Here is a 10,549-nt window from a genome sequence, read left to right as displayed (position 1 = left end):
GAGAGGAGCCCCGAAGAAAAGATACAAGGACTCCCTGAAACAACATCTCAGCCTTGGCCATATTGATCATCATAACTGGTCTACTCTGGCCTCCAGTCAGAAGGTCTGGAGACACCCCATCTCTAACGCTGCTGATGCCTTTGGGAACACAGCAGGATCACTCTGGAGGAGAAAAGGCAACGCAGAAAGAATCGTGTCTTGCAGAATTTACCACCTAAGGAGTCTTTCTGCTGTGCCTTTTGCAACTGGACATGCCTATCTCATATTGGCCTTTCTAGTCACCAACACACCTGCAACAAACGTGGGCAGAGCCCTCCCCAAATCTTCATTTGCAAAGCTTGGCCATGATGATGAACACACCAGCTTAAAACTTAACAGGCTGGAGAACCAGCTCCTGGGTTTTCCCTCCAGTTCTTCTGGCAAGACATGAACATCCCACTGTGTCCCACTAAATGCCATATTCATTTTTGTCACCATTTTGTTACCACTTACACCACGTAAGGTCCCAGCCCAAAGGGGTACCAGGGTACAAACCTCTTGCTGATGTGTAATTTTGATTCAAACTCCTCAGACTCGTGACCCATTTGTATCTATAAATGATGAACTCCTGAGTCCAAATGCATAAAATCACAAGTGTGCAGCTTCTCCTAGAGACAAAAAGCATCAGCCCACGAGATTTATAGAACATGTGAGTTATCACTGGGAGCAGAGATATGGGATTAACTCCAGGTAGGCTCCAAGAAGGAAATCCACATCTGACCAGGAAAAAAAAGCAAAGAACAGACAGAAAAGGAAGAAGGGCAAGAAGCTGACAGCAGAGTCCATGTCTGTGTATTCATGGTGGGAATCTAATCCTTGAATTTATCCACTACATCACACAGGAAGACCTTCCCTCAGGGAATAGGACACCACCAGTGTGGAACCCTGACCGAGGGCCTCCATCCTCCTGCTGTAACGTGGCAGAGCAGGAAAGGGGGAAGAAGCAGCTCCTGTGGTTTAAAAGGCCCAAAGCTGGGCCTCCAGTCCCAGATCTGCTAATTCCCTGCTCCACCACAGATGTGCCATTTGATCCTGGCCCTGGTGCTTGACATCTTTTTCTCATCTCTCCCGTGGCCAGCGGAGTTCTGGCTCCCCGTCAAGAGGAGCTGTTATCTGGGGTGTATTTATTGTCCCAGGCTTTAGAGTGCAATGGTTTCAGCATCACAGAAGACATTCTGCTGTAACCATCAATTTACTACCTTCTTTCTTTTAATTAATTTAACACAGGCCAAAAAAAGCTCCCTCTGCTCAGGCCAGCATTCCCTCCCGAGCAGAGGGGAGGTGGGTGAGGAAAAGCAGAATAAAGGGAGGGTGTTCACACTGTGGCACTGCTGATCCTACAGCTGCCTCCCCCCCACCTCCACTGCCAGGCTCTTCTGGAGCAAAATCTGTGTCACAGGCACACACACAAGTTTAGGAGTGATTATATGGGCTTATTTCAGTTATTGAGATTAAAAGCAACGGGGTCAGCCACAGGTTAACAATCCACTTGTGTAGTAACTCGTAGGCAAGTTGTTGTTTGGGCTTTTTATCAGTTCAGCTACATGAGGTGTCTCCTGTGGGAATTTGGGGAGCAGGGCTGTGCAGCCATCCCTCTGTTACAACTGGTTACACACTCCTGGATGCTCCCTCCTCCCCTCCCTGCAGCTCAGGTTCTTCCCAGAGACACTTCAGCTATTCCCCAAAGCTGGGCAAAGGATGTGCTTTGTTCAGCAAATCTTTTTGTCCCCTTGTGCTCCATTTTTCTTTCCTCAATGTCTCAAAAAACTATAAAAGAATCCAGAAAAAAACCCACAAACAAAACAACCCGAAAAGCTACAGCTATTCCTCCCCTTTAGTAATCCTGAATATATTTATTATCATGCCTGGGTTAAAAAAGAAAACACGATCTGATCTACAGCAGGCTGCATCAAGGGGTTTTTTTGACCCTTTGTTGTTTTGTTTTTTTAATCCACCATTCCCCCAAAGCTCTGATGTCACAGCATCTGAGACTGGAGAAATAGTTTCAAAGGAAATGGCAAAATTTCCCAGATATACTTGTTGAGAAAGCCCCTACCCAGAGGGGGCAGGGAAATCCAGGAAGCTCTGAAAATTCCACCATTCCTTCACAGCCCCCTCTGCCTATGGAACATCCAATTAGGGCAAAAATAAATGAGGTTGGACAGGGCTTGGAGCAACCTGGGCCAGTGGAAGGTGTCCCTGCCCACAGCAGGGGCGTGGAACGAGATGAGCTTTAAGGTCCCTTCCAAGCCAAACCATCCTGAGATTTGATGATTATTTGGAACTGAATGCACACAAATGTGTGAACAGAGATCCTCAGCCTCAGATCCATCACTGCCAGGACAGATCCATTCCCACTGTGCAGGCAGGAAACCAAAAGGGAGCCGCCTTATCAGCACTGCTCCGTCCTCCTCCCTCTCCCTGGGTTTTTTCTCTGCTATCTCAAGCAGAAAAGCGTGGACAATAAAATAGCCTTTCCAGAACAAATCCAACCCTACTGCTTTGTTCCCTGGGTCTATGGCACCGTCCAACTCCAATTATATTAAGGTCTTTTCAGCCATTTATACAAGGCATGAAAATACCCCCTGCTCAAGCACTCCCTCCTTGCCAGACGAGTTGGCAGGTGGGACACAGGGCCCTGGACTGGAACATGCCAAGTTATTAAACTCCTACTTTACCATGAACATGTACTACAGAGAGATCTGGGGGACTGTTGGCAACTTACTGCTATTTTTCTGGAATATGAAGAGGAAGAAACGGTCTTAAGCTGAAGGAGGGCAGGGTTAGATGAGATATTGGGAAGGAATTCTTCCCTATGAGGGTGAGGAGGCCCTGGCACAGGATGCCCAGAGAAGCTGTGGCTGCCCCTGGATCCCTGCAAGTGTCCAAGGCCAGGTTGGACGGGGTTTGGAGCAACCTGGGCTTGTGGAAGGTGTCCCTGCTCATGGCAGGGGGTGGCACTGGATGGGCTTTCAGGTCCCTTTCAACTCAAACCATCCCACGATTCCATGAAAGCAAACACACTCACACCAGTTGCTGCTGCAGTGGTGTCCCACCACAACATGTGTGCTAACAGTGATCCTACTGCTTCCAGAGTCTGCTGCTGGGCTCAGTTTAAGACCAGCTGCAGCAGAGCTGAGCCTTAATCCTTCAACAGGAGAAAGGGGAGAACCACAACTGCAAGAGCTGAGTGGCTGCTGCTGCTGCTGCCACCGACAGGTGTGGACTCAGACCTGGCCCCGTGACAGAGCCTCAATGCTCCCCTTCATGCCCAGCAGTCCTGGGACAATGAAATCACTGTCCAAAGCTTCGTAAATAAAGTTCCTCTTTGTGAGAGTTGAACTCCGACAGGCAAGAGCTGCAACCCAAACCCGACCCCACCTCCCGCCAGGACTCAGACAAATCCCAACCTCCGCCGCTTCCTGCCCTGCCACGACCAGAAAATTCTCTGCACAGCCCCGGGTTGAAACCAGCATTTAGGACAGGAGCAGAGACACCCACCGAATCCAATGGGTTAGATCTGACAAACTGAACAAAGAGGAAGAGGAAATGAGCCTGGTCACAATTCCAGCGCTCCTCTGCAGCCACCGCGAAAGGGGTTGTGCAAACATATTTCATAAATAGGTCAGAGAAGCGAGAAAGCAGATGACAGACAGATGGCACGGCGAAAGGAGACAAGGAAGAAGGGGCAGGAGCATCTGAGCCAAGAAAGAGGCATCCAAGGAATCCTTCAATGAAATCCCAGTTCGGTTTCACAGCCTTGTGCTCCAAAGTTTACCAGAGGCAAACACAAATGGAAAGACCATTTCACTTTGGACAAGGACTCCCATATGTGGAAATCACATCTCCAAGCACAAGATGCTGTTCACCCTCTGGCACCTCGAATTCAGAGGTGTCATTCCTGGGAATGGAGCCAAAGTGCACTGGTAATTAGGGTCTAAAGGACAGCACGAATTCAGGGCACACCACCTTCAATCAACGTAACCTTTGTGCAAACTTCACAAGACAAATATCACCTGTGTGGGTCAAAGGGAATTCTACCAGCACATTCAGTGACCTGTCTGAAAAAGGGAGACCTCATCTCATCTGCTGACACAATCCCAAATGAATCACAGAACCACAGACTGGTTTGGGTTGGAAAGGACCTGAAAGCCCATCCAGTGCCACCCCCTGCCATGGGCAGGGACACCTTCCACTAGCCCAGGTTGCTCCAAGTCCCATCCAACCTGGCCTTGAACACTTCCAGGCATGGGGCAGTCACAGCTTCTCTGGGCAAGACACAATAAATCCCTCTCATGGCAGAGCCAGGCATGTCAGAACTGCAATACACTTCAGTATCTTCTGTATATGTTATGTTTTTTCCAAGCCTAAATTAAAATTAAATACTTAATTAGTGTTTAAATTGATAACTCTTTTTGAAAAAACCTTTGGTACTCAACAGGTTCTTAACCAAGCCATCAGCACAGTTCTCACCCACAGAGCACACAAACCCTGTCCCAGATGATGAGCAACTGAAAGGGCACACCAAGAACAGGAGGCATTTTGAGCAGTTTCTGCAGAAACCAAAATCTAAATAAACCTTGATTGAAGGAACAAAAAGTAGTGAGACGCCTCAGTGACAGCAAGATGGCTCAGTGGTACTGACAGCAAAGGGAAGCATGGAAACACACTTAACACTTGGACCAGATTGAGCAGACACAAAAGAATATAGGGCAGAATTACAGTATTGGGATTTATGGTTTTTTTTTAAAGGAGAGAAAAATGCTTTTGGATCACTGAGGAAAGACACTGTTGGAATTAGAACACCACTAAGAAGCCTTGTTTAAAAAAAAAGGAGGGGTGGTAAATGATGCATCCCCAAGCCAGAAAATCTTAAGTAAAGTTTTAAGTAAATGACAACAGATTTGAAAAGCCATCACATCTCCTGTTCAAATCTGAGCTCTCTTCAGATGGCAAGAGGCAACAAGATCACATCCACAAGTACTTGTATTTGCAACACAGCTTCCCAACTAACAGGAGAGGGAGAAAACAAGAACTGACGGCTACAAGATCAAACTAAGCAAGAAAAGTGGTTTTGAGAATTCATTCCAGCTCAAGCAAACAAGACTTTACTCAGCTCAACCACAGGGCCTCCACGGTGATCTCCCCTTACATAAATGATCTCATCTGGCCTCATGATCTAAGGCAAAAACAAGTATTCTTGACACCATTTCTCTGAGCTGTCTTTCCCTTTTTTTTCCTGCCAGTTCTCTCAGGATCATTTTGTCTCCTTCCAGCAGCTTTTCTGTCCCGCTGCCCAACACACTGCACTGCTCCATCCATCTCAGTCTGGCCCTGCTCGTTCCAGGCAGCAGCTGGAAGATGAGGGGGCACCATCCCCACACGCCGGGTGCTTGTTCAGGTGGATTCAAGCTGAAAACATTTCCAGTCCCAGCGATGTGTCCCCGTCACCAGCACCCACCAAGCACTTCAAGCATTCAAACACCCAGCCATGCTAATTTTGACATGGTTGAGAGACAGAGCCAAGTGTTTGGATCCCTTCGTGGAATCAGCTCCATCGTGCAGGCTTCAATCCAAGGATTATAATCCAAGTTACAGCTTTCATTAAATTCTCCCCCAAAAGGTGCAGAGAGTGCTGAGATGCCCTCAACTCACAGTCATGCCCAGTAATGAAATGAGACTTTGAAAGGTGGCTGGACGAGGATCAAGAACAGCAAATTTTGGTTACTACAGGTTGCCTAAAGGCACATATGGAAAATAAAAGCTCCCCAGGTGGAGCAGATCCAGCAGAAAGCACTGACATCGACCCAGCCTGCACCACCTCCTTCAAAGAAAGCCTGAAAGGAAGAGAACTGGCAGGCAAGACTCCAATCTTTATGTGGATTTACTACTTTCCTCAATTCATAGAATCACAGAATCCCAAAATTTAGGACTGGAAATCCCAGTTTGGGTTGGGACATTAGAGATCCTCCAGTTCCAGCTCCTGCCACGGGCAGGTTGATCCAAGCCCCGTCCAACCTGGCCTTGGACACTTCCAGGGATCCAGGGGCAGCCACAGCTTCTCTGGGCAACCTGTGCCAGGGCCTCCCCACCCTCACAGGAAAGATTCCTTCCCAATATCCCATCTAATCTCTGGAAGCTTGAAGCCATTCCCCTTTGTCCTGTCACTCCAGGCTCTTGGAAACAGTCTCTCTCCATGTTTCTTGTAGGCTAATTCAGGCACTGGAAGGCCACAATTAGGTCTCCCTGGTGCCTGCTGTTCTCCAGAACAATCCCAGTTCTCTCAGCCTTTCCTTGTAGGAGGTGCTCCATCCCTCTGATCATCTTGGTGGCAACCTGCTCCATCACCCATTCCCAGCAGGCAGTGCAGAGCAGGGGTGGTGCTCTGGGATGGCAAAGCCTTGTCTAAGGCAGCCCAGCCCAGCTCTGCCCCAGCCTCCCCCCGGGGCAGCAAGGAGGGCTTGCTCCCAAAATACCTCCCCTCTTTAAGCAAGAAAAGCTCGGTGCAGCCACAAGGCCCACCTGCCTCTGGAAATGCTGCTGGAAAGGGGATGTGGAGCTCACACCTGCTTCACACATTATTCAGAGGACAATAAGGAAACTAATTACGTTTGGGAAGTCACTGGTTATTTATAGCACAATGTCCAGTGTGTTACCAGGAGAGCTTCAAGGAGATCGGGGTTACAGTCCTACAGCACCTGCACAGGGCATCCTAAAATACCTGGGCCGAGTTAGACTTGAAATAAAACCAAGTTCAAACACAGCCAGGTCCTTAAAAGCAATCCTTCAGCAGATGTTTGCTAAAAACACTAATGGAAACATCATTTAAAGACCTTTATCAGAAGAGCCAGAGATCAGGGTCATGTAACCTGTGGGTGTCTGATTTATTATAGGTGAGCTGAGCAGGGAGAAATTCAAACACGTAATTAGAAAACGGGGAGGTGGAAGAGACTTGGAACAAGCATCTCTTCTTGTCTTCTTGCAGCTGCTCCTAATAAGCAATCCCAGGGCTTCAGCACAGCTCCAGTCACCCTCCCAAAGCCCCAGTCAAAACTCAGTGAATCACACACCGAGAAAAGAGCAAACAAGGAAAGTGTCCCAGCTCCGAGTCACTGGAGAATGTGATCACAGCTAATGGAAACAGAGACACAGAGTGACAGAGGTGACACAGCCAGACCTGCAGCAGCAGTGCTCAGTTTTTGCTCCAGCACACACACAGAATGACCCATCATAAGCAGCTGTCTCCCTTTCTGCTCAGACTGGTGACAAAACCCAAAGCTTTTTAAATGTATTTAGTAATAACTAAATTACAAAAAAAAATAAAAAAATAAAATTAGGCTTCTATTGATTTCACAGAGCAGGAAAGGAACAGGCTGCACCCATTTTCAGCTGTTATTACAGAAAACATACATAAAAGCAGGAAAAGCATTATTTAATTGCAGCAGTGGAGCATCTCTCCATCTGCCCACCATGTACTTTGGGTGAGGCTTCACTCAAAGGTACAGGAGGGACAAGGGTGGAGGAATGAGGGGGTTAATAAATGTCTAAACTCGTCACACAGCAGTTCTCTTCAACCACCTACTATTCCACGAAGAAAAGAGCTGGCCACGTTTGTTTTCATCTTTCCAACCCCTCACAAGCTCCTGCAAAACCTGTGCGTGTCTTGAGACCAAATGGGTAAATCCTGGGGCAGTGAATAAAACCTGGGATCCTTCTTTCCACGTTTCAATGCTTCCCCTGGTTATATTCTTCCTTTATAGGACAACATCTCCCACTTCAAGATCAAGAAACCAAGAAACTGTAATTGCTTCCAAACAGCAAAGAATCCTGGAGTAACTATTCCAGACTCCACGACGCTGGTGGGAATAAATCCTCGGTGAATACGGCTTCAAAAAGCACCCTGTGCCCTCTTCCCCTTTCAACTCGCTAAAATAAGACTTAAGAGGAAATCTGCCAAGACACCAAAGAATAAGGCCACCTGTTCTGCTAAGGGAACTAAAGGAAGCAACAATAACCCTCAGCAAAAGCACAAAGATAAAGGTTTTTAAAGCTGCACCACAATCCGAGCGAGCCAGGAACGGTTCTCAAGGACTCAACGCCCCGTGACGTGGCCTCCTGTCCCTGGGAATGAGAGATTTCTAAGCTACCCAGTCCCCCCCATGCACAAAAAAAGCAGCATGACCTGCAGAGGTCCTGACAGAAGCAATAAAAAATACTTAAGAATAATTTTAAAAGTAATAAAAATTAAAAGTTGTGGCTGTCTCATCCCTGGAAGTGTCCAAGGCCAGGTTGGATGGGGCTTGGAGCAACCTGGGCTGGTGGAAGGTGCCCCTCCCCATGGCAGGGGGTGACACTGGATGGGCTTTCAGGTCCCTTCCAACCCAAACCATCCTGGGATTCTGTGTTGTCCTTGGGATTCCGAATGCCTGCATCAAATGGCTCGATCCAAATCATCAGGGGGGTTTTCAACAAGCAGCAGGAACTCCTATCGATCACTCAGCTTTTTTGGTGAGTGGTACATTTATTTCCTGTCCTTATCTCATTCTGTAATTGTATTTCCTTCAACTACTTTGCTCACCAAATTCCATCCTTTGGCTGACTGCCATTAAATAATTACCAGCAGTGTGGTAACTACGGCAGGACAGCTCCATGGGCTCTGGATTATGCAGGAAAAGCACTCAGATCCAGCCCCTGAGTGGAGCAAGTGGAAGCAAGAGCTCATTGCTGCCTGGTCCTTGCACAGCAATGACATCAGTTACACCCTCCATGAAAATGTGAAGCCTCCTGCCAGGAGCATCGATCCAGCGCCGCGCTCGGAGCGGGAGCTGCCGTGTGGTCACCGGGGTTCTGCTCAGATCAGTCCAGTGACTCACATGCAGAAGTGATTTTTGAGTTTCCCTCCACCCCCCAGAGGAACCATCATCAGCTATTTATAAATATCAGACAGGAGGATTTATATTTTATATATATACATGTATATACACACACACATATACAAATATATATGTATATATATAAACGGGAAATGACCTTGAACTGAAGGAGGGCAGGTTTAGATGAAATATGAGGAAGAAATTCTTCCCTGTGAGGGTGGGGAGGCCCTGGCACAGGTTGCCCAGAGAAGCTGTGGCTGCCCCTGGATCCCTGGAAGTGTCCAAGGCCAGGTTGGACAGAGCTTGGAACAACTGGTTCAGTGGGAGGTATCCCTGCCCATGGCAGGGGGTGGAATGGGATGGGCTTTCAGGTCTCTTCCAACCCAAATAATTCTGGGATTTTATGATTCTATTTTTAGCACTCTTTGCCTGAGCCTGGGAGCCTGTGCTGTGCTCCCAGTGCTGTGTTTAACACTCCAGACAACACAGATATTTAACATTACAGAGCATGCAGAGAGCAGTCAGCTCTCTGACCTGAGAAAAACGTCACCTAAAAGAAAGTTTAAGGCTTAACTGCCAGGTTAGTTCATGTTTGTGTAGTGTTTTCAAGATGAAAACACTCCATTGCTAAGCATTATCATCAAGTCTAAGGAGAGCAGACTTGGCTCTAGGAGAGATACTAGAATTACACACACACAAATTAAAACATTTGGATCCTTTCCAGAGCAGATCATTCCGAATTTGTCTTTCTGTTTGTCAGTACACAGCTCCCCAGATGTCTGGTTTTGGGGGCACAGGACAGAAATCCACACAGACACGTTCCTAAAACTAAATAATATCGACACCTATTCCTGCATGGCAGATAATTATCCTTAAAACAAGAAAAAAAAGCAGCTTCGCTTTTGTCACGGGACACCCACAGAGCTTGTGAAGTCTCAACTTTATGGCCTTCATTGTGCGACAGCAAAGCCCTTCCACGAGAAAGAAAAGCTCTAAAAGGTTCAACCAAATTATTGTATAAATTACATTACATATTTGTATAAATATTTACGTGTAGTAAGTTCTAAAATGAGGCTCAGGCAGCACGCAAAGAAGCTTCCAAGCTTCCACAAAAAGCATGGCAACTTCATGGAAAGCCACAGCACGTGGCTTCAACTAAATACCCAAGCCCAGGTCTCACTCCTTGTACCTGAAGAAGCCTCCAAAGTATTGTGCAGGGAGCTTCTGGAGCAGAGTTTAGTCTCTGATTGAAGTTTATTTTCCTCTTGCAGTACACTGAGTACTCACATATCAAAAGCCTTGACAAAATTCCTAAGGCTTCACATTTTTCTTACTCCTAATGAAAAACAGCCTGGTTGGAGTTGTGAACATTGTCCTTGTTACTGTGATTTCCAAGTCTGGGGATCTGGGATTGCTGTTCCTGGTGCCTGCAGCCAGACCAACCCTCTGGAACATCCTGGCACCAGAGCCTGGGCTGAGCCAGCTCATGCAGCAGCACTTCATCACCCTTGTTTTCCTGGGCATTTTGGGCAGGGGAGTAAAACAAAGCCCGTGCCAAGACACCAACAGAGCAGGAGGGATGTGTCTGTCACCGGAACAAACACGAATGCAAGAGGGTGGGAGGGGGCAAAGAGCTT

The 10,549-nt window shown here is 47.4% G+C and overlaps 1 protein-coding gene across 1 annotated transcript in view; it reads right to left on the bottom strand.

The window, feature by feature from the left end:
- Positions 1 to 10,549, bottom strand: part of KANSL1 (KAT8 regulatory NSL complex subunit 1) — an 85,090-nt gene that overhangs the window by 48,919 nt on the left and 25,622 nt on the right. The window lies entirely within an intron of this gene.

The sequence above is a fragment of the Manacus vitellinus genome, unplaced genomic scaffold, assembly GCF_001715985.3.
Source record: "Manacus vitellinus isolate BGI_N305 unplaced genomic scaffold, ASM171598v3 scaffold_72_pilon, whole genome shotgun sequence".
NCBI classification, from domain to species: Eukaryota; Metazoa; Chordata; class Aves; order Passeriformes; family Pipridae; genus Manacus; species Manacus vitellinus.
This window is presented reverse-complemented; position numbering and strand designations above follow the sequence as displayed.